Genomic DNA, 23875 nt, shown 5'->3' with positions numbered 1-23875 from the left:
TATTTGATTTAACAAATAACGCTTCTGGCTGAACAACATAGCATAGTATCAGTCCTATCCGAATCATTACCGATATTCGTCTTTATATATTTCGATTGGTGTAAACATGTGTCGACATTCTTTTGGTATATTACATACTTTTCTTTTTGGATTCTCTCTTACACACTTTTCATAAAGGTGTAGTGTTTTTGTCAACGCAACAGCTAAATATATTGCATCACACCAACAAAAGGCTTTTGTACTAGTGACATTCTTTATTGTATTAATTTCAAATTTTAAATATATAAATTCTTTATTGTGTTATTTATCTAGAGTATTGCATAAAAATTTAAAGGTTAAATCATATTTAGAGGGAAACCAAATAGTGGCATATGTAAAGTACCACTAAAAGTTATTAAAAATTTTAGTGGCATATGGAAAGTGCCACTAAAACTCTAAATTAACGGCATAAGAACTAAATGCTACTAAAAATGTGGGTTAAGCAAATGTGGCATACGTAAAGTGCCACTAAAACCTAAATTAGTGGCACAAAAGCTAAATGCCATTAGAAATGTGTGCCACTAAATGGACTTTTTTTTGTAGTCCCTCCCCCCAAATTCGCCGAAGATCTCTCCCCCCCCCCTCTATGTCTATCTCCCTTCTCTCTCTATCTCATTAATCCACACAAACCCTAAAAAACAATCCCTCTCACTGGAATTATCAAATCTATCATGAATCAAAACGCCCAATCTAGAAACCAAATCAAACAGTGGTTCTCGTCGGACTTACTTCTGTGGCTGGAAATTGATGGTGGGGAACAAGTTAGGGAGAGAACAAATGGTGGAGAACAAGTTGGTGGGGGGGGGGGGGACAAATGGTAAGTAATGTTGTGTTGTGTTGTGTTGTGAGTGGGGTTAATTGGGGGTGAACTGGTGAAGGGACGTCGACGTAGAGGATGAAAGGGTGGTTGGTGGAGGAGAGGAAGAGAGGAAATGGTGGTTGTTAGGGGAGGATTTTATAATCCTAAGGATCATGGATCCTCAAGTGCTGCCGGGGTCAGGGATCCTCAATTCTGTTTGAATTAGTGATCCTCAGGGAGTGTTGCAGGATCAGGATCCAGGATCATTATTGTTATCCTTAAACTAATGATTGTCCATTTCGAATATGAAGTTGTTTTGCAGGAGCTAAAGCATGGACCAAGTCTCACCGAAGTTCCTGGAGCATATTCCTTCAATATTCCACACGTGCAAAGCTCTTATGGACGTTATGGAGATCGTGGGGAGCTTGCATAATTGTCAGACAGTTTGTTAATATAGTTATTTCTAATTTAAAATGCGGATAACAAGCTTGAGTAGAACACTTAGCTATTTTTGGCATCCACACACACTCGTAACAGCTCTCAGTCAGCTCTCGAATAATTACTTGGCGATTTCATACACCTTATTGCACATTACACACTAGTGATCCTTGTAACAAGCTTGTTATCATCCCGAATTGTAAACTTCTTTTGTTTAATCTTAATTGGTGATCGGTAGTTTCCATCACCCGAGGTTTTTTTATGGCGGAGATCAACTCTTGATCAAGGGCTTTTTCCTCATATAAATCCTTGTGTCATTTTTTCATTACATTTGATTGTTATCCTTAACATTGTTCATTGATTCAAGCATCACACCTCACAACAAAAGATTTGGTTGCATTATCTTTGCTTGATTTTTGACCAAAACAGTTTGGCGTCCACCATGTGGCAATTGGTGCTTCATTTCTGAGAAATTTTGTTCATTTCGGTCATTTCAGTTCATCACCTTCAACCACATGGCTTCTCAAGGAAAAACCACTTCAAGTGCAATGTCGGCAATCAATTCATCCCAGGGCGTTCCACCTTTGCCTCCACCACCTTCTGGATCCCAGAAGAATGCTGAAAATCCTGCAAAAAGACCGAGCCCTATTTTCTCAAAACCTCCAACTTCTCCTGTTTCTTATAATCCTACTACTAGTGACCTCTTTACTTTGATTTTGCAGATGAAGGATCATATACAGCAGCAGGATAAGACCAACGAAAAAATTCTCAAAGAAATTGGAGATATCAAGAAACAGAAAAAATCAGCGGAGGATCATTCCCCATTGATGCCTAGGTCTCTGAATTTCGACACTCCAGTCATAACCTCCCAGCATTCTGCAGCTCCGGATGTCTAATACTTGGGTGGAATAAGAGGAATGCATTACGGATCCTCAGCAATGACTCAGGCCCTAGGATCCTATTTTCAACCAGCAGGATCCTTCTCTCAGCATCAAGGATCCTTCGCCAGCTCAGGAGGATACATGGGGACTGTCACACCCCGACCACGTAAAACAACAAAACATGGCAGAAACGTTGGGGAGTGTTGTAACAGAATCATTGTTTCACAACCATGGAATAAATAATTTTGTTTTATTGAATAAATGAACTCATTGTTTTAATACAATCAAATAAGTACAACTATTATCTTCCAAGTTTTAAAGTCGCTAAGGCACGAGTCCATCCTATGTGTAGCATATATCATCAATCATCACAAAGCAGTACCTGAAACATGTGTAAAAATAGGTACGTCAGCATACAAATGCCTGTGAGATACATAGGTTTTATTTTATTTAGGATTCATGACTTATGAGTCTAAAGAAAAATGTTTAAGAAAAGTAGTCATGATCCTTGTAAAAGGTTTTCTTTTATAAATCATTTATAAGAAACCAGATGATATAAAATAATAATACATAGGAAATTAAATAAGTAAGTAGAATAAGTTTGTATAAAAATATATTGTTTGAAAAAAAATATTTTGATAAAAAGGTTTATAGTATATATAAAAATATACTTTGATTTAAGAAAGTCGAATAAATAATATATTAGAATATATTTCGGTTCAAAAACCGTTAACCCAAGTGTACTTAATAACGCCACGGTATGTAATGCGATGAAAACACTTATATATAAGAAGTACCAGCGGCGTATCTACCATGTTTTCATCACATTACACCCGTCCCGTTATCTAAACACTAACCAAATCCCAATTGTTAAACAAATAGTATATTAAATATATTTTAGGTGTTAAAAATAATAATTTTTAGTAGTATATTTAAAGTATACTTTGGATTTATAAATAACATATTAAACTATGTTTTGGTTTGAAAATAACATATTAAAACTATGCTTTGTATTATGAAAATAACATATCAAACTATGTTTTAATGATTAACAAAATATATGTTGGTTTTTGTACAATATCTCATATGAGAGCATATCAAACTATACTTTTGGGAGTATAACTTAATATACAAAAATAATATGATTTAAGAATTCATTCAAACCTAGTGCATCAAAATACACCTTTGAGACTATAGAAATACCACAAAGGCAATCCCTATTTGGATGGAGCAACAAATTGGTTTCAGACATTCCATGACAACAGGAATGGGGTGTCAAATCCTATAGCGCTATATCATACTACCAACCGGTCTGGTGAACAAAAATAAGTACTATTCCAACAACTAGTTTTATAATCTTTGAAAAATCAGTGTTTAAACCATAGATAGTCATTTAGTTTGTCAAAAGATAAGTACTAACATGTATAATCAATTATACTTTGAAATCATGAAAATAACAGATAGGTACACATGCTTCACCCCAAAACAGTTGAAAACAGTAAAAGAGGGGACTATGTACTCACTTGAGAGTGCTTAGAAGTCTTGAACAACTACCAAGCAAGCTAGAGGGAGCACGGAATCAAACGGCACCTAATATTGATAACTACATAAATAAACCGGACCTAAATCGGGAGATCGGATAGTATGAGGTCTCGTGAACCAAATGAGTGTGGGAACTCATATGATATGGTCTAACAAGGCCTACATACTAAAATGATACCTATCCTAAGTGCTTTCGACCCAACACGACCCGTTTAGGTAGCTTACGCTACTTTAACGCGTCACGCGCGCAATGCACGTTCGAGACGTCTAACTAGCCCTATGACAATTATTATATGCCAAAACATGTTGAAATATGTTACATAATCAGTTGTGTGACAAAAATTTAGGTTACGTATGCTTAAATATCAATTATGCATAAAAAGGGTATTTTGGTAATTTACCTAAGGCATATAAACTACCTATCATACAACTACTTAAACTAGGTGACCATAAGGTATAACCTCGGAAGGTTATTCCCTATAAAACTATGGTCACTAAACATGTTTGGTCGGATCCTAATGATCGACCAAACGGGTTGTGTTCGAAAGTCTAAGCGGGTGTTTAGTCCGCTTGACTTACGACTCTACACAAGCACTAAACTAAAAGTGACGAGCTAAACATGTTGAAACATGTTTAACAAAGTTAGAAAACAGGTTTTGTATCAAAACAAACAGTTTTGATACCTAAAGGTAGCTTGGTTACAAAATACGCGAGAATACGTATTCTGGCCGAAGCTACAACTCGTCACTGAGCCTAGATAACGTGGTAATCAGTAGGTATAGTCACTCGGGACTATAACCATCGTGATTACGCTCACGTTATGAAGTTCAAATGAACTTCGTATTGACCATAAACTGGTCAATGCAGAAAGTCAAACGCAGTTTGACTTTTAAGCGAAAAACGAAAGAAAAGAACGAAAGAATACTTACAAAAGGTCCCCGCAAGCTATGATCCGATTTACTCTCAGATATGAAGCATAAACTTCAACTTAGAGAGCCAAAATCAGATCATTGTGGGTTTTGCAAGTGAAAGGAGGTGGGTATATATAGGAAATCTAGAACCGTTAGGATCGTTCATCGTAAAACGAGCTTCGATCTCATCCGTACACATGTGCCCATGGTTTTGTGAAACCATGGGAGCCCATAGTTTCATTAAAACCATGTGCAAATGAGGGGAACAGCTGGAACAAGCTGGAATTTAGATTTTTCATTTTGGTCCCTTCCTAAGATAACTATGGCAGAATGTCAATTTTGGTCCCTGAACTTCAGAATCTTGCATTTCGGCTCATTTTTTACACATTTAAGCCCCGTTAACCTCATTTCAAGGCTCTAAAATGAAGTTAAAGTATTCGGAACTAAAAACATGTTCAAAATATCTCGGATGTCGGTTCGTTTGGTCGTACGGTTGCGTTGTTCGGTTAATTACGACGAAACACGAACGAATGCGAAAAACGATCCAAATTACACGACGAATGGAATTTTATCATGCCAATCACTAAAATCAAATATTTTAATGATTACATAAAGTTTTGGTTGTCCGGATGTGTTCAGAACGTAAGATATGCGCGAAAATGCAAACTTATGCACTTTTTGACGCTTATAGTCCCTGAATGACCAAAAAGTTTATTTTTAGCACACCGAACCCCTCAAAGCCTATTTCTAAGCTATGTAAAGGCTATTTAGGGTATGTTTAACTTATGGTCATGTTCCGGAATGTTCGTTACAGTACAAATCGGCATACTTTCGCAGTTTTGTCGAAATTAGTCCCTGTAAGCGAATAAACTTGGTTTCGCCACACCAAACCTGCCAAAACTTATTTCTAAGTTATGTAAGGGTTATTTAAGGTATGTTAAGCCTATTTCACTATTCCGGAGTGTTTGTTGCATTAAACTGGTTATATTTACGCATCAGAGCGCGTATAACCCTTCAGAAAGCGATTTAAACCTTGAAATCGAATAAGAGTTGATATGTGCAAACGATACACATATTTTTACAAATCCCAAGTATGAAATACAATATTTCTTTGGTTTGGTATTTGTTTGTTGGTTGAAGTTACACAGGTGTCACAGTCTCCCCTACTTTAGGAAATTTCGTCCCGAAATTTAATTTTAGGGGAAACTTGTGAAGACAACTGTGATGGTTTCGCTTTCGAACAAATACCTCGAACCCTAAGCAAAACTCTGGGCCATGTTAGGATTCTTAGCGAAGTTGCCAACTCTCAAAGTGAAGTCCTTGTAGTAACAAAACATGGAATTTTGAACTACGGACGAAAGAACGTTTCTCATGAAGACTTATCATAGGAAACTTGTGTGTGCTTGAAATCAGAATTGGGGAGTGTAAGATAAATTGGCATCGGTCAAGGTCCAAGACTTCTCCCGTATCATTACTCTTGTCACTATAGGTCTTAACACATGACAAAACTTCCTGTGGTTTCTGTGCACTAAATTCCATAATTATGTAGGCCTCCATAATTACGTAATTCCTTGCACAGTCTGCACAATTCATTTCATAATGCGTATGGGAAAAAAAATCAATTGAATAAACATGAAGCGACTTGACTAGACCACCAAAGGATCTTTTTAATTAGATCAATGAATGATCTTTTTAAATAGATCAACACGTGATCTTCTTAACTAGACCATCGTACGATCTTCTTAAATAGACCACTTAAGGGATCTTTTCAATTATATCATCACATGATATTCCTAACCAAATTTTCAAATCAATCTGTTTAACTAGACCACTCAAGGGGTCCATTTATAGTATAGTACTTTAAAACCCAAGGGACTTTACTACAACGTAGAAGTCCATTAAGGATTTAAGATAGTACCTTTGGATATCCTACTATGAATCCCTCATATGAGATATGGAAGATTCTACGAGGATTTGGATGGATCACACAAAACATATAAGAGAACATATAAGCACATAATCACATAATTAGTTAACTTGATCTTTAATTTGTTATCTTTGGACAAGCATAATTAAAGCATACCAGGAATCCAATCCGTGGATTTCATTTGGCACATTAAACATAAGAATCTAACTATGGAGATAGAAGGATCTTCAACAGGAGTTTGGCTTTGTTTCTTAAAAGAAACGAGCGTTTAAGGTTCTTGGGGAGATCACAAGTGATCATAATAATGACAAAACCACACGAGTAGTTTGTCTTTTTGTTGACATCATAAGGTTGCATCAAACATTCATACAATTGTATCAGTTTTAAAAATAAAAACGACGAATTTTTATTTATATAACAACTGACTTGTCTTTAAATGTCAAAAGATAACAACCAGAGGAAATAACAAAACACTAATTGTTCACTGCTGCATCATTGTTTACGTTTGCCTCATTGATGTTAAACGTCCGTCCACGTGCTGGAGGTATGTTAACAAGTCTTGGGCAATTGTTTCTGTAGTGAGTAAGGTCACCACAATTATAACATGACCCCGGTGGGAACCGTGCTTGAACAACAGCAGGGTTTGCAGCAGCTTGGTTTGCATAACGGCAAACATTAATCAAATGTCCCAACCGCCCACAGTGGGTACATTTGTGATACTGCTCTTGCTCCAGATGATGACGGTTGCACTTGTTGCACAAAGGTGCGGTACCAACATAGTTTTGCCTTTTGCGAGGTTGTGCTGGCTGGTTTGGTGTAACCTGTTTCTCTTGAGCAGTGATGGCGCAGTTTTGAGAAGCCTTACGCTTCTTCTTCTTGGATCCTTCAACCTGCTTTTCGTTTGGCTCGGCTGAAGTAGTCTTGTCGGATGGTCTTGGGTCGCCTTTTCGAAAAAGCTTTTTCTTCCTGATGTGGGATTCAGTTAAGGTGGCAGACAATTCAATGGCTTGTCTGACAGTAGTAGGGTTGCTGCCAGTAACAATATCCTGAACTAGGTCAGGAAGACCATAAATATATTTCTCAATCGCCTTATCCACAGGTGTAACCATAGCAGGACATAGCAGGCTCAATTCCTCATAGCGGTCAGTATAGGCGCGATGCTCACCGCTGTCTTGCTTCAGGTCATCAAATTCCCTTTCTAAAGCCCTCAATTCATGACGAGGACAAAACTCCCTCATCATAAGAGCTCTAAGCTCAGCCCAAGTTTGTGCTAATGCGACCTCAGCACCACGGTCCCTCATAATTCCGTTCCACCATGTGATAGCCCTCTTCTGAAATACACTGGATGCAAACTCAACTTTCCGATTGTCTAGACATTGAACATGACGAAATGTACTTTCAATGCTTTCGAACCACTGTAGGAGCCCAGTTGCTCCTTCAGAACCGCTAAACTTGAGGGGGTTAGCTGAATTGAAACTTTTGAAATTGCAGGGAGCATTCTGGTTGTCATTGGCTTGGTTCACTTGAGCTATAATGTTTGGGAGTGCGGCAGCCATGTGCTGTGCCAGAATATCTGCCATTTCGGCATTTGTGAGCGGATTTTCGCGTCGAGGAGGCATTCTAAAAGGGAAACAGGAAGGAAAACAAGTGAGAGGATTAGACGAAAAAGATGAGATGAAACAAATCTGATGAAAGCAAATATGGTGGTCATTTGTTTGTTACTACAAAGCAACAAACGACACACGGTGATTAATCAAAGTAAATGGGTCAAAAATAATGTATCGCGAAGACATGCTCGCCTATAAGTGGACACTCACCCCAAGAGTTCCCAGGTAAGAGTGACTGGTCCGATACTGCGGATTTGTACGAACACTCTAGCCTTAGACAGAAAACTCAGGGTACAGGCACTCACCCTTCCAGTTTGCATGTGTTCACTTTATTTAGACCAAACTTTGATGGGATTTTGAAAACTTAAAAGGTTCAAAACCTTATAGTAAATCATCCTAGAACAGATGATTAGTTTTCAAGATGGAAACAAAATTTGTATTCTTGTTGGGGTTGTCACCTAAGAATAAGTGACTGTATTGTTTTAAAACTAAACACAAGATAATTTGTGTTAGGGTCCTAGGAAGGTTATACTCTAGGTCAAAGCATTACTAATAACCTAATTCCCTATAACCATTGGCTCTGATACCAACTTTTCTGTCACACCCCGACCACGTAAAACAACAAAACGTGGCGGAAACGTCTGGGAGTGTTGTAACAGAATCATTGTTTCACAACCATGGAATAAATAATTTTGTTTTATTGAATAAATGAACTCATTGTTTTAATACAATCAAATAAGTACAACTATTATTTTCCAAGTTTTAAAGTCGCTAAGGCACGAGTCCATCCTATGTGTAGCATATATCATCAATCATCACAAAGCAGTACCTGAAACATGTGTAAAAATAGGTACGTCAGCATAAAAATGCCTGTGAGATACATAGGTTTTATTTTATTTAGGATTCATGACTTATGAGTCTAAAGAAAAATGTTTAAGAAAAGTAGTCATGATCCTTGTAAAGGTTTTCTTTTATAAATCATTTATAAGAAACCAGATGATATAAAATAATAATACATAGGAAATTAAATAAGTAAGTAGAATAAGTTTGTATAAAAATATATTGTTTGAAAAACAATATTTTGATAAAAAGGTTTATAGTATATATAAAAATATACTTTGATTTAAGAAAGTCGAATAAATAATACATTAGAATATATTTCAGTTCAAAAACCGTTAACCCAAGTGTACTAAATAACGCCACGGTATGTAATGCGATGAAAACACTTATATATAAGAAGTACCAGCGGCGTATCTACCATGTTTTCATCACATTATACCCGTCCCGTTATCTAAACACTAACCAAATCCCAATTGTTAAACAAATAGTATATTTAATATACTTTAGTTGTTAAAAATAATAATTTTTAGTAGTATATTTAAAGTATACTTTGGATTTATAAATAACATATTAAACTATGTTTTGGTTTGAAAATAACATATTAAAACTATGCTTTGTATTATGAAAATAACATATCAAACTATGTTTTAATGATTAACAAAAGATATGTTGGTTTTTGTACAATATCCCATATGAGAGCATATCAAACTATACTTTTGGGAGTATAACTTAATATACAAAAATAATGTGATTTAAGAATTCATTCAGACCTAGTGCATCGAAATACACCTTTGAGACTATAGAAATACCACAAAGGTAATCCCTATTTGGGTGGAGCAACAAATTGGTTTCAGACATTCCATGACAACAGGAATGGGGTGTCAAATCCTATAGCGCTATATCATACTACCAACCGGTCTGGTGAACAAAAATAAGTACTATTCCAACAACTAGTTTTATAATCTTTGAAAAATCAGTGTTTAAACCATAGATAGTCATTTAGTTTGTCAAAAGATAAGTACTAACATGTATAATCAATTATACTTTGAAATCATGAAAATAACAGATAGGTACACATGCTTCACCCCAAAACAGTTGAAAACAGTAAAAGAGGGGACTATGTACTCACTTGAGAGTGCTTAGAAGTCTTGAACAACTACCAAGCAAGCTAGAGGGAGCACGGAATCAAACGACACCTAATATTGATAACTACATAAATAAGCCGGACCTAAGTCGGGAGATCGGATAGTATGAGGTCTCGTGAACCAAATGAGTGTGGGAACTCATATGATATGGTCTAACAAGGCCTACATACTAAAATGATACCTATCCTAAGTGCTTTCGACCCAACACGACCCGTTTAGGTAGCTTACGCTACTTTAACGCGTCGCGCGCGCAATGCGCGTTCGAGACGTCTAACTAGCCCTATGACAAGTATTATATGCCAAAACATGTTGAAATATGTTACATAATCAGTTGTGTGACAAAAATTTAGGTTACATATGCTTAAATATCAATTATGCATAAAAAGGGTATTTTGGTAATTTACCTAAGGCATATAAACTACCTATCATACAACTACTTAAAATAGGTGACCATAAGGTATAACCTCGGAAGGTTATTCCCTATAAAACTATGGTCACTAAACATGTTTGGTCGGATCCTAATGATCGACCAAACGGGTCGTGTTCGAAAGTCTAAGCGGGTGTTTAGTCCGTTTGACTTACGACTCTACACAAGCACTAAACTAAAAGTGACGAGCTAAACATGTTGAAACATGTTTAACAAAGTTAGAAAACAGGTTTGGTATCAAAACAAACAGTTTTGATACCTAAAGGTAGCTTGGTTACAAAATACGCGAGAATACGTATTCTGGCCGAAGCTACAACTCGTCACTGAGCCTAGATAACGTGGTAATCAGTAGGGATAGTCACTCGGGACTATAACCATCGTGATTACGCTCACGTTATGAAGTACAAACGAACTTCGTATTGACCATAAACTGGTCAATGCAGAAAGTCAAACGCAGTTTGACTTTTAAGCGAAAAACGAAAGAAAAGAACGAAAGAATACTTACAAAAGGTCCCCGCAAGCTATGATCCGATTTACTCTCAGGTATGAAGCATAAACTTCAACTTAGAGAGCCAAAATCAGATCATTGTGGGTTTTGCAATTGAAAGGAGGTGGGTATATATAGGAAATCTAGAACCGTTAGGATCGTTCATCGTAAAACGAGTTTCGATCTCATCCGTACACATGTGCCCATGGTTTTGTGAAACCATGGGAGCCCATAGTTTCATTAAAACCATGTGCAAATGAGGGGAACAGCTGGAACAAGCTGGAATTTAGATTTTTCATTTTGGTCCCTTCCTAAGATAACTATGGCAGAATGTCAATTTTGGTCCCTAAACTTCAGAATCTTGCATTTCGGCTCATTTTTTACACGTTTAAGCCCCGTTAACCTCATTTCAAGGCTCTAAAATGAAGTTAAAGTATTCAGAACTCAAAACATGTTCAAAATATCTCGGATGTCGGTTCGTTTGGTCGTACGGTTGCGTTGTTCGGTTAATTACGACGAAACACGAACGAATGCGAAAAACGATCCAAATTACGCGACGAATGGAATTTTATCATGCCAATCACTAAAATAAAATATTGTAATGATTACATAAAGTTTTGGATGTCCGGATGTGTTCAGAACGTAAGATATGCGCGAAAATACAAACTTATGCACTTTTTGACACTTTTAGTCCCTGAATGACCAAAAAGTTTATTTTTAGCACACCGAACCCCTCAAAGCCTATTTCTAAGCTATGTAAAGGATATTTAGGGTATGTTTAACTTATGGTCATGTTCCGGAGTGTTCGTTACAGTACAAATCGGCATACTTTCGCAGTTTTATCGAAATTAGTCCCTGTAAGCGAATAAACTTGGTTTCGCCACACCAAACCTGCCAAAACTTATTTCTAAGTTATGTAAGGGTTATTTTAAGGTATGTTAAGCCTATTTCACTATTCCGGAGTGTTTGTTGCCATAAACTGGTTATATTTACGCATCAGAGCGCGTATAACCCTTCAGAAAGCGATTTAAAGCTTGAAATCGAATAAGAGTTGATATGTGCAAACGATACACATATTTTTACAAATCCCAAGTATGAAATACAATATTTCTTTGGTTTGGTATTTGTTTGATGGTTGAAGTGACACAAGTGTCACAGGGACGCAACCAGTTCAAGGATCCTCTCAGGTTCAAGGATCCTCTCAGGTTCAAGGATCCTTTCATGTTCAAGGATCCTCCTTTCAGCCTCAAGGATCCTCCTTTCAGCCTCTAGGATCCACTCAGGTTTTCGGATCCGTGGATTATCCTCCAAGACCCCCGTTCACAGCACATCAAGGATCCAATGTCTCTCAGGATCAAGGATCCTTAAGAAGCTTGCAGCTTGGAAGTTCAGATGTCCATCAAGGAGATTTCATCCCAATGCAGACCATTGCTTCTTCTGGCCCTTCGGTTATACCAGAATCCCGACAATATGGATTCACATCTGGGATTCCAAACTTGAATCCACCGGGAGGTAACAATTTTAATAATTCATATACCACTAACCATGGCCTTATGCAGGATACATGTATCAATCAAGCTATGGCTAGGGAGTTACAGAAGCTTAAGGATATGATATCCAGCGTTCCAGGAGTGGTTAAACCCATTCCTGAGATTGCAGATGGGAGCCATAAGATATCTCGTTTTGCACCACCTATTTGTGATGCTGAGATACCCAAAAGGTTCCAAATACCAACTATGAAGTTGTATGATGGCTCAACAGATCCTGAAGAACACGTGGCTCAATATAGAGAAAGGATGGAGATCAACCCCATCCCAGAGAGGTTAAAAGAAGCATGTCTATGCAAGGGTTTCGGATCCACACTTACAGGATCGGCTCTTAAATGGCTGCTAAGTCTTCCCCCTTACTCTATTACTTCATTTGCTAATCTAGTTAACCTGTTCAATAATCAATTCTCTTGTAGTAGAAAATTTGAACGTTTAACTAGTGATTTATATAGGGTAACTCAAGGTCAAAATGAATCACTTAGAGACTATATCACTAAGTTTAGTAAAGAATCCTTAGATATTCCTAACTTGGATATAGCCACGGCTGTTGAATCCTTTAAAATAGGTTTACTTAGGGATTCATTATTCTATGATGATCTTGTTATGACCCCATGCAGGAATCTTGATGAAGTAAGAACTAGGGCCCTTAGGTTCATCCGATTAGAGGATGACAAAAGGATCCAAGAGAGACTAGCAGGATCCTCGAAACAGGAAAAGCAAGGATCCTACTTCAAGAATAACAAGTTCAAATCCTACAACAAGTCTGATAACCAGAAGGTGCATGCAGTAGAACAAGAAGAGGATGATAAGGATTATCCTCCAATTTCTGAATACTGTTTTTCTGTTGATAACAATGAACTAATTCTTGCAATGCAGAATTTAGGTGAGAAAGCTAGGTGGCCAAGAAAAAGTGATAAACCAGCTGCTACAAAAGACAAATCCAAATGGTGTGCATATCACGAGGATTTTGGGCATCTCACTGAAGAATGTATTGCACTAAGAAAAGAAATTGGTTACTTGTTAAGCAAGGGGCACTTAAAGGAACTTTTGGGACGAAAGAAGTCAAGGATCCAGGATCCTGAAAGGATCCCAGAAAAGGCTCCTGCTCCCCCAGCAGATGCACAAGTTATAAACTTTATATTCGGCGGATCAGACATATGTGGTACTTCCTTTTCAGCAGCCAAAAGACATACCAAGGAAACCAAGATGGACAATGGAGACAGACCCATCCGAACATCCACTGTTACCAAGGATAAAGTCATAACTTTTGATGAGGATCATCATGTTGACATTCAGGATCCTCATCATGATGGTCTTGTTATTACTCTTTTTATTTCTAACCATTTTGTTCGCAGGATCCTTATAGATGGAGGAAGCTCAGTGAATATCATCCAGCTTGATGTCCTAAAGAAGATGAATTTTCCTGAATCTGATAATGTACCAAGATCCTCAGTACTTGTGGGATTCAGTGGAGAGACCAAGAACACTCTGGGGGACATCAAACTCCCAATCTATATCGAAGGACTCCATTCTTATCAAAAATTTTGTGTTATATATTGCTTATCTTGTTGTAATGTTATCCTTGGCAGGCCCTGGATACATGACATGAAGGAAGTCCCATCTACTTATCATCAGTGTGTGAAGCTTCCTAGTCCCTTTGGGGTGGTGAAAATTGAGAGTGATCAACAAGAGGCTAAGAATTGCTACACGTCATCGATGAACCAGCCTCAAGGCCAAGGGAGCAATAGCAATTAAAGCATCCTCCAAGGGATGTCTTGGAGGCAAGAGAGCAGGATGTGAAAGAAGTCCTTATGGATCCTCATGATCCTGAATCCAAGATTTACATAGGATCAGGGATCCTTGGTAAAATAGAATAGGATCTGGTATCCTTCCTTAAGAGGAGAAAAACTACCTTCGCATGGAAGCACGAAGACATGACAGGTATATCTAAGGATATAATTACTCATAAGCTTGGCATTGACAGGTCATTCAAGCCAATCCATCAGAAGAGAAGAAAGTTTGCACCTGAGAGAAATGCCATCATCCACGAGGAGGTAGAAAAATTACTCCGAGTAGGTATGATTAGAGAGGTTAAGTATCCAAGATGGTTGGCCAATGTGGTTGTTGTTCAAAAGAAAAATGGAAAGTGGAGGATATGTGTCGATTTTACTGATTTAAATAAGGCATGTCCCAAGGATCCTTTCCCATTACCCCATATTGACTCCATGGTGGATGCTACAGCGGGTCATGAACTGTTAACTTTTATGGATGCTTCATCTGGATTTCAGTAAATTCAGATGGAACCATCTGATCAAGAGGATACAGCCTTTATGACCCCAACTGGTATATATTGTTATATTGCTATGCCATTTGGACTAAGAAATGCAGGTGCCACTTATCAAGGGCTAGTCAATATGATGTTCAAGGATCAAATTGGACACACTATGGAAGTCTATATAGATGACATGGTGGTTAAGTCTAAAATAGCTGAGGATCACCTTAGAGACTTGGAGGAAGCATTCAATATCCTTGATAAATTTAATATGAAACTAAATCCTTCCAAGTGTCATTTTGGTGTTAAAGCAGGTAAATTCCTAGGGTATATGGTGACAAAAAGAGGCATTGAAGCAAGTCCAGAGCAAATTAAGGCTATTGTGAACATCAAATCTCCTGCCAATGCTAAGGATGTAAAAAGATTAACAGGCAGGATCGTAGCCTTGAACAGGTTCATATCCAAATCCTCAGAAAAATGCAAGGAATTCTACGACATTTTTAGGAAGAACAAAAAATTTGACTGGACTGAAAAGCACGAAAATGCTCTTAAAGCTCTTAAGGATTACCTATCCTCAGCTCCTGCCTTGATGAAACCAGAAAAAGGGGATGTGTTATCCTTATACCTCGCAGTATCCTCTAAAGCAGTAAGTGCCGTCCTTGTTAAGGATCACGAAGGTACACAACATCCTGTCTATTATGTAAGTAAGAGTTTGCTTGATGCTGAATCCAGGTATTCACATTTAGAAAAACTTATTTTGGCCTTAATTATGGAATCTACTAAATTAAGACATTATTTTGAAACTCATGCCATTATTGTTAAGACTAATTTTCCAATTAAGAATGTTCTCAGGAAACCTGAAATGTCAGGAAGGATGGCTAAGTGGGCAGTGAAGCTCAGTGCTTATGATATAAGATATGAGCCTAGAACCGCCATTAAATCCCAAGCCTTAGCCGACTTTGTGGCAGATTTCAGTAGTGACTTGCAAAGGGAAGCCAAATTAGAAGTCCAACAGCTAGAGGAAACTAAGGATCCTTGGATACTCTTCACTGATGGAGCCTCTAATGTCAAAGGAACTGGGCTTGGAATACTACTAAAATCGCCACAGGGGGACATAATACCCCACTCTATAGCTTGTGAGTTCCAAACTACCAACAATGAGGCTGAATATGAAGCCTTGATAGCTGGTTTGCAAATTGCTAAGCATATGAGGATCAGGTATCTTGAGGTACATGTAGATTCATTATTAATCACTAATCACTTTAATGGATCCTATGCTGTTAAAGGTGAAAAGCTAATCAAGTATTTAGAGATAGTCAAAGAATTGGCACTCTCTTTTGTTTCCTTTAGTTTGACACAGGTACCCAGAGAAGAGAATGCAGAAGCTGATGCATTGGCCAATCTAGGATCATCCTTGAAAATCCCAGAGGATATCAAAATCCCTATTATCCATATCCTAACCCTGCTATTGAGGATCATGTAGCTATGGAGATAGGAGAGGATTCTGCAATTATTCCTAGTGATGATACACAATCTCATTCAGGATCATGGATCCTTCCAATCATGAGATATATCCAACATAGAGAGATCCCTACAGGAGAAAACCCCAGGGCTTTCAAAATTAAGGTATCTCAGTTTATAATATTGAATAACATGTTATATAAACGATCTCTTGCAAGACCATATCTAAGGTGTATTGAGGATCCTGAAACCTAAGAAGTCTTAAAGGATCTTCATGAAGGAGATTGTGGAAACCACACTGGGGGCAGGGCATTATTCTCAAGGATCCTGAGAACAAGATATTATTGGCCTCCTATGAAGAAGGACGCTGTGGATTATGCTAAAAGATGTGATCCTTGTCAAAGACATAGTAATATCCTTCATCAACCAGCAGAGCTCTTGCATCCTATACCCTCTTCTTGGCCATTTATGAGATGGGGAATGGATATAGTTGGTAAACTTCCCAAGGCACCTGGTGGAAAAGTATTCATGCTTGCTATGATTGACTATTTCTCAAAGTGGATAGAGGCTGAAGCCTTTGCTCAAGTCAGAGAAAAAGAAGTGATATCCTTTATCAAAAGAAATATTATTACTAGATTTGGTATTCCTTCTGAAATTGTCTGTGATAATGGATCCCAATTTATTGGGAGTAGAACTACTAACTTTTGTGACAGCTGGGGGATTAAGATGATAACATCAACACCAGTCCACCCACAAGCTAATGGCCAGGCAGAATCATCCAACAAGATCATCATCAACAACTTGAAAAAGAAGCTTGGATCCAAGAAAGGAAAATGGGCAGGAGAGCTACCTTATGTATTATGGGCTGACATGACAACTCCCAAGAATGCTACTGGCCAAACTCCATTCTCTTTGGTATTTGGAGCAGAATCAGTGATCCCTATTGTTAGGGGAGGATTTTCTAATAGCCCGTGATCCTCACTTGTTATCCTATTAGTGATCCTTACTTCTGTGATAGATAGTGATCCTCAGAAGTGCTTTAGGATCAGGATCATGGATCACCCTAAGGATCCTTATACTAACGATTGTTCTCTTTGAATTTCGTATTGTTTTGCAGGAGTTACAAGTTGGACCTGGTCTTGGCAACGGTATTATGGAATATTCCACGTCTATTTCACACACGTTTGACCAGAAAGGGACGTTGTGGAGAACGTGGGAGCATGGCACGAATTTCGGATAGTTTGTTAGCATAGTTAACTTCTATTTTTAAAGGGGTAACGAGCTAGTAGTTAGAACATATAGCTAATTTCAGCTACACACACTCGTACAATTGCACTCTCAAGCATACAGCAGAACACTTAACAGTTTTCACACATTCTTGCACGATATACCATAGTGATCCTTGTATCTAGCTCGTTACTATCCGAAGTTGTAAACATTTTGTTGGTTAATTTGAACTTGGTGATCGGTACTTTCCATCACCCGAGGTTTTTTATGCCGGAGATCATTCATTGATCAAGGGCTTTTTCCTCGTATAAATCTTTGTGTCAATTGTGCAAATTACATCTAAGTGATCCTTATCATTGTTCCTCATTTCAAGCATCATACCCCGTAACTAAGAGTTTGGTTGCATTATTCTCATCAGATTTTTGACCAAAACAGTTTGGCGCCCACCGTGGGGCAGTTGGTGCTTCATTCCTAGGAAGTTTTTCTGTTTGTGATCATTCCGGTTCATTTCATTCAAGTATATGGCTTCATCATCAAAGAATACTTCTACTGCAATGTCTGTGGTCAATTCATTCCAGGGCATTCCACCTTTGCCTCCACCACCTGCTGGATCTCAGAAAAATGCTGAGAAGAAACCAACTCCCATTTTCTCAAAACCCCCAACTTCTTCTGCTTCTTATACTCCTACAACTAGTGACGTGTTTACTTTGATTTTGTAGAAGAAGGAACATATACAGCAGCAGGATAAGACCAATGAAAGGATTCTCAAAGAAATCGAAGACCTCAAGAAACAAAAGAAACCGGCAGAGGATCATTCCCCACTGGTGCCCAGATCTCTGAATTTTGATACTCCGGTGATAACTTCTCAGCCTTCAGTGGCTCCAGATGTGCAATACGTGGGAGGACCAAAAGGAGTGCACTACGGATCAACAATAATGACTCAGGCACCAGGATCATATTTCCAGCCAACAGGATCCTATCCTCAGCATATGGGATTCTTTACGAGTTCAGGAGGATACTCAGGAGCACAACAGATTCAAGGGTTCTGGCCGTTTCCAGGATCATCCCAGGTTCAAGGATCCTCCTTTGTTCCAGGATCATCTCAGGTTCAAGGATCCTCCTTTGTTCCAGGATCATCCCAGGTTCAAGGATCCTCTTTTGTTCCAGGATCATCCAAGGTTCAAGAATCCTCCTTTGTTCCAGGATCATCCCAGGTTCAAGGATCCTCCTTTGTTCCAGGATCATCCCAGGTTCAAGGATCCTCCTTTGTTCCAGGATTATCCCAGGTTCAAGGATCCTCCTTCGTTCCAGGATCGTCCCAGTTTAAAGGATCCTTCCAGATGCCGGGATCCTTAAGGAGCTGGCAAACAGGAAGTTCATATGTCCATCAAGGAGATTTTATTCCGATGCAGACCATTGCTTCTACTGGTCCTTCGATCATTCCAGAGTCTCAACAATATGGGTTCACATCCGGAGTTACTAATTCGAACCCGATGGGAGGTAACACTTTTAATAATTCTCTTACCACTAACCATGGATTCATGCAGGATACATGTATCAACCATGCCATGGCCAGAGAATTGCAAAAGTTAAAGGATATGATATCAAGTGTTCCAGGAGTGGTCAAACCTACCCCGGAAATGGCAGATGGGATCCATAAGATATCTCGTTTTGCACCACCAATCTGTGATGCTGAGATACCCAAGAGGTTCCACGTGCCAACCATGAAGTTATATGATGGTTCAACGGATCCTGAAGAACACGTAGCACAATACCGGGAGAGGATGGAGATCAATCCAATCCCAGAAAGATTAAAGGAAGCATGTCTGTGCAAAGGATTTGGATCCACTCTTACTGGATCAGCTCTCAAATGGCTGCTAAGTCTTCCCCCTACTCTATTACCTCATTTGCTAACCTAGTTAACCTATTTAATAGTCAGTTTTCTTGTAGTAGAAAATTTGGACGCTTAACTAGTGATTTATATAGGATAACCCAGGGTCATAATGAATCATTAAGGGATTACATTACCAAATTTAGTAAAGAATCCTTAGACATTCCCAACCTGGATATAGCCACGGCTGTTGAGGCCTTTAAAATGGGATTACTTAGGGATTCATTGTTCTATGATGATCTTGTTATGATACCATGCAGGAACCTAGATGAGGTAAGAACCCGGGCACTCAGGTTCATCCGGCTAGAGGATGATAAGAGGATCCAGGAGAGGTTAGCAGGATCCTCAAAACAAGAAAAGCAAGGATCCTCGTTCAAGAACAACAAGTTCAGATCCTATAACAAATCTGATAACCAGAATGTGCATGTTGTTGATCAAGAAGAGGATGACGAGGATTATCCTCCAATTTCTGAATATTGTTTTTCTGTTGATAACAATGAACTAATCCTTGCGATGCAGAATTTAGGTGATAAAGCTAGATGGCCCAGGAAAAATGATAGACCAGCTGCAACTAAAGATAAATCAAAGTGGTGTGCATACCATGAAGATTTTGGGCATCTCACAGAAGAATGCATTGCACTGAGAAAAGAAATTGGATACTTGTTGAGCAAGGGGCACCTAAAAGAATTACTGGGTAGAAAAAAGTCAAGGACTCAGGATCCTGAAAGGATCCCTGAGAAAGCTCCGGCCCCTCCATCAGATGCACAAGTAATAAACTTTATTTCTGGAGGATCAGACATTTGTGGCACATCCTTCTCAGCAGCTAAAAGATATGCAAAGGAAACCAAGATGGATAATGGAGACAGGCCTATCCGAACATCCAGTGTCTCCGAAGGGAAAGTCATAACCTTTGATGAGGATGATCGTGTTGATATCCAGGATCCTCATCACAATGGTTGAAGGATTCCATAATTTATGTGGCGAGACTAAGAATACTCTGGGGGACATTAAACTCCCAATTTATGTTGAAGGATTCCATAATTATCAAAAATTTTGTGTTATTGACTGTTTTGGTCAAAAATCACACAAGGATAATGCAACCAAACTCTATGTAAACGGGTAATGATGCTTGGTTTGATGAAAAAGTAAAGGATTACTTTAGTATGAAATATGCAAGTGACACAAGGATTTATACGAGGAAAAAGCCCTTGATCAATGAATGATCTCCGGCATAAAAAACCTCGGGTGATGGCAACTACCGATCACCAAACTTTAATATAACAAAAATTGGTTACAACTTCGGATGATAATGAGCTGAGTACAAGGATCACTATAGTATCGAGTGTCTAAGCGTGTGAGAAATGTGTTGTATGTCTTCCGAATGGGGAAGAGTGTTATATATACAAGTGTGAGTGACCTATTTTAGGTAAATAGACTAACAATCAGCTCATTACCCCTTTAGAAATAAAAGTAAATCTAGCCTAAATTATCGCCCTTAAATCATGCCGAGTTTCCATATCCTCTACAACGTTCATCTCTGATTAAGCATATGCCAAAGTTGTAAAGACGCGTCCCTTGTTTGCGATGCTAAGAGCGGATCCTGCTAGACATTCCTGCAAGATAACATTAAATTCAATGAAAACAACTGTTAGCATGAGGATCCCTATGATGGTCCGTGATCCTGATCCTGGAATTCTGCTGAGGATCACTATCTGCCAAAGAAACGAGGATCACTGGTTAGGATCACATGTAAGGATCATGTGTTAAAAAAATCCAGCCCTAACAATTGCCCCCAAAATATAAGGAGTGATATTGTAAATAAATGAGTTATATTTTGCTTGATCTTATCTGCAACGAGCTAATCGGATAACTAGCCGTTGGAGTCGGACTAGCCGTTGTGATTCTTACGTCACAGAAGTGACAGCCCTGCAGATCATCATTATAAATAGGAGATAGAGATAGGATCAATTCGCATTTAAAATCAAAGAAAACTCCCTTTATAATCTCGTCCGAAGATCAATCAGGTATCTCCCTTCTTCCTTCTTCCTTCTCTTACTCTGTTTTTCTGCTTCTTTGTTTTTCTTCAACATTCTGCAAGCATGCTGCTACGCAACTCCCCTCATAAGGATCCTAAAAAGAACAGTCCCTTGAAGGGTCAAGGGATCATCAAGGATTCTCCCCATGAGAGGTGTTGTTTCACTGATGTTCATATTGATAGAATTCGTCATTGTTTTCCGGCGAATGCTATCTTTAAATCTTTCACTCCCACTGCTTTAAGTGACTTTGTCTCCGATACTTGGGTAGCTTTTCCTGTAACTCCGTTCACCATAGGCTATACGTATCCCTTTCCAGCTTTCACCCAATCTTTCTTTTCCCTGACCGGCATATCTTACATCCAAGCCATGCCGATGATCTGGAGGGTTTTGTATACCCTTGAGAGGATCATTGAACAAGAAGGGATTGACCTTGGTATGGCGGAGCTGGCTGAGATGTACGATCTTACCACTTTCGGACCCCATCGTTATCTATTTAAGCGAAAAGCTGGAGAGGATCATCCTGTCTTCAAGGTCACCAAGAACGACACGAATTGGAAGCGACGGTTCTTCTTTGTTAGGAGGGATACCATCCCTGATGGGAAGGATCTGCCCAAAGAGTGGGCTACTCATGGTAGGATAGAGGATCCTGGAAGGATCACCATAAGATTTGTTCCTTAGGATGAGGATCACTAATATTTTCTTTTGCTTTTTGTTTATTGTGCAGCTATTTCCATCTCTCGTCTGAAGTTGACACCTGCTGCAAAAGAGAGACTTTTAGCCTTCAAGAAGCTTGATCCGGAGACAAGAACTTTCCAGGTTGCTACTCAAGATTCCCAAGAAGTATCCTCTGCCTCTGTCACGATGTCAAGTAAGTATCCTGATTAAAAAGTAGTTTCATGTAGGATTTTTTAAATTAGTTAGAATACTTATCTGATTTTGGTTGTGTAGGTGCTGGAAAATCTGCCTCCAAGTTTGGCATTGATGATCTTGCTAATGTCAAATCTGCGAGGAAGAAGACCCCTGCTGCTAGTCCAACCGCTTCAGCCCCTAAAGCACCTATTAGGGGTAAAGGAAAGAAGAGGAAGGCCTCTGAGGATCTTCAAGGATTTCCCCTGCTCCGCCAACAGTTTCTTGATTACGTTAACGAAGTAAGGATCACTGCTCCTGCTTGTATATCCTGCTTGTATATCCTGCTTGTTTGAGGATCACCTGGTCCTGAACTTACCCTTTTCCCTTTCTGCAGAAACTCACTGAAATAGAAACATATATTGGCCATGTTGAGGATCAAGACCGCCAAATTGCCGACCTCCAACAGATGGGTGTGCTGAAGGATCTCAAGATTGCTGATCTTGAGAAGGAGCTCCGGGCCACCAAGGATAAAGCTGCCAGGATGCTGATCAATTTTGATTATGAGAAGCATGACATTACCCAGGATGCCAAGGTCTCGGCTGCGATAACCATGTATAAGATCCAGCTGCAGATGGCTGCGGAGGCTCAGGATCCTTCCTTCGACAAAGGCACATGGGACGTGGAAGGCTTGAAGGCAAGGCTGGTAGAGTTGGAGGATGATGAGGAGGCTGAGGAGATCCCAATGCTTGAAGGCGGTGATGTTGGCAAGGATCAGGGGGAAGCAAGTGGAGCTGGTGGTGATGGTGCAGCGAAGGTTTGAGCTACAGGATTGGGCAATGATGGAAATTTCTAGACATAGCCGGAGCCCAATTTTTTTTTTAAATTTGGTAGTGTTTTTTGTGGTTGTGATGTTTTGAAACAATGATGGTTTGTAACTTTGAACAATAGTTTTAGGATTAAGGATCCAGGATCCTTCAGACAATAGGTAGGATTGCAAACGGTGGAGGGATCCTCTGTTTGGGGGATGAAGCCTTTGTGATCCTGCCGCTTTTATTTACCTGCACCTGCTATGACCGCATAAACAATGGACACCCTTTGCCAACCCATGTGGACGGGCCACGTTTTGCTGGTAGAAACGTGGGTTGGCAATTTTGACAACTTTGAAGGGTTTAAAATCCTTTGTTAATAAAATAACTCTAATCTTTTTGGCTTATCTCGTGTTGTTATCCTTTGTCTATCCTCTTATTTTCTGCTTGTTTAGAAACGTATTTATTTGAGTAAGAAAAGTTAAGCAAATCATGTTCAATCATTTTAGGATATGATCCTGGATCAAATATCCTGTAATCGAAAAATTTTCAAAAATAGTTTATGATCGAGGATCATAGGTTTAGTTGTCAAAGTGTAAGGGTTATTCAAATGAATAATAAATGAAATAAGAAATAGTTTAAGGATCATACCTGAGGATCCAAGTTAGGATCCTAACCTTTAATCAGGATAACTATAAGTAAAACTTTAATGGATAATAAGGATTAAGGATCCTTAATTGTTT

The sequence above is a fragment of the Helianthus annuus genome, chromosome 6 (genome assembly GCF_002127325.2).
Source record: "Helianthus annuus cultivar XRQ/B chromosome 6, HanXRQr2.0-SUNRISE, whole genome shotgun sequence".
NCBI lineage: Eukaryota > Viridiplantae > Streptophyta > Magnoliopsida > Asterales > Asteraceae > Helianthus > Helianthus annuus.
Note: the sequence above shows the minus strand (reverse complement) of the source record.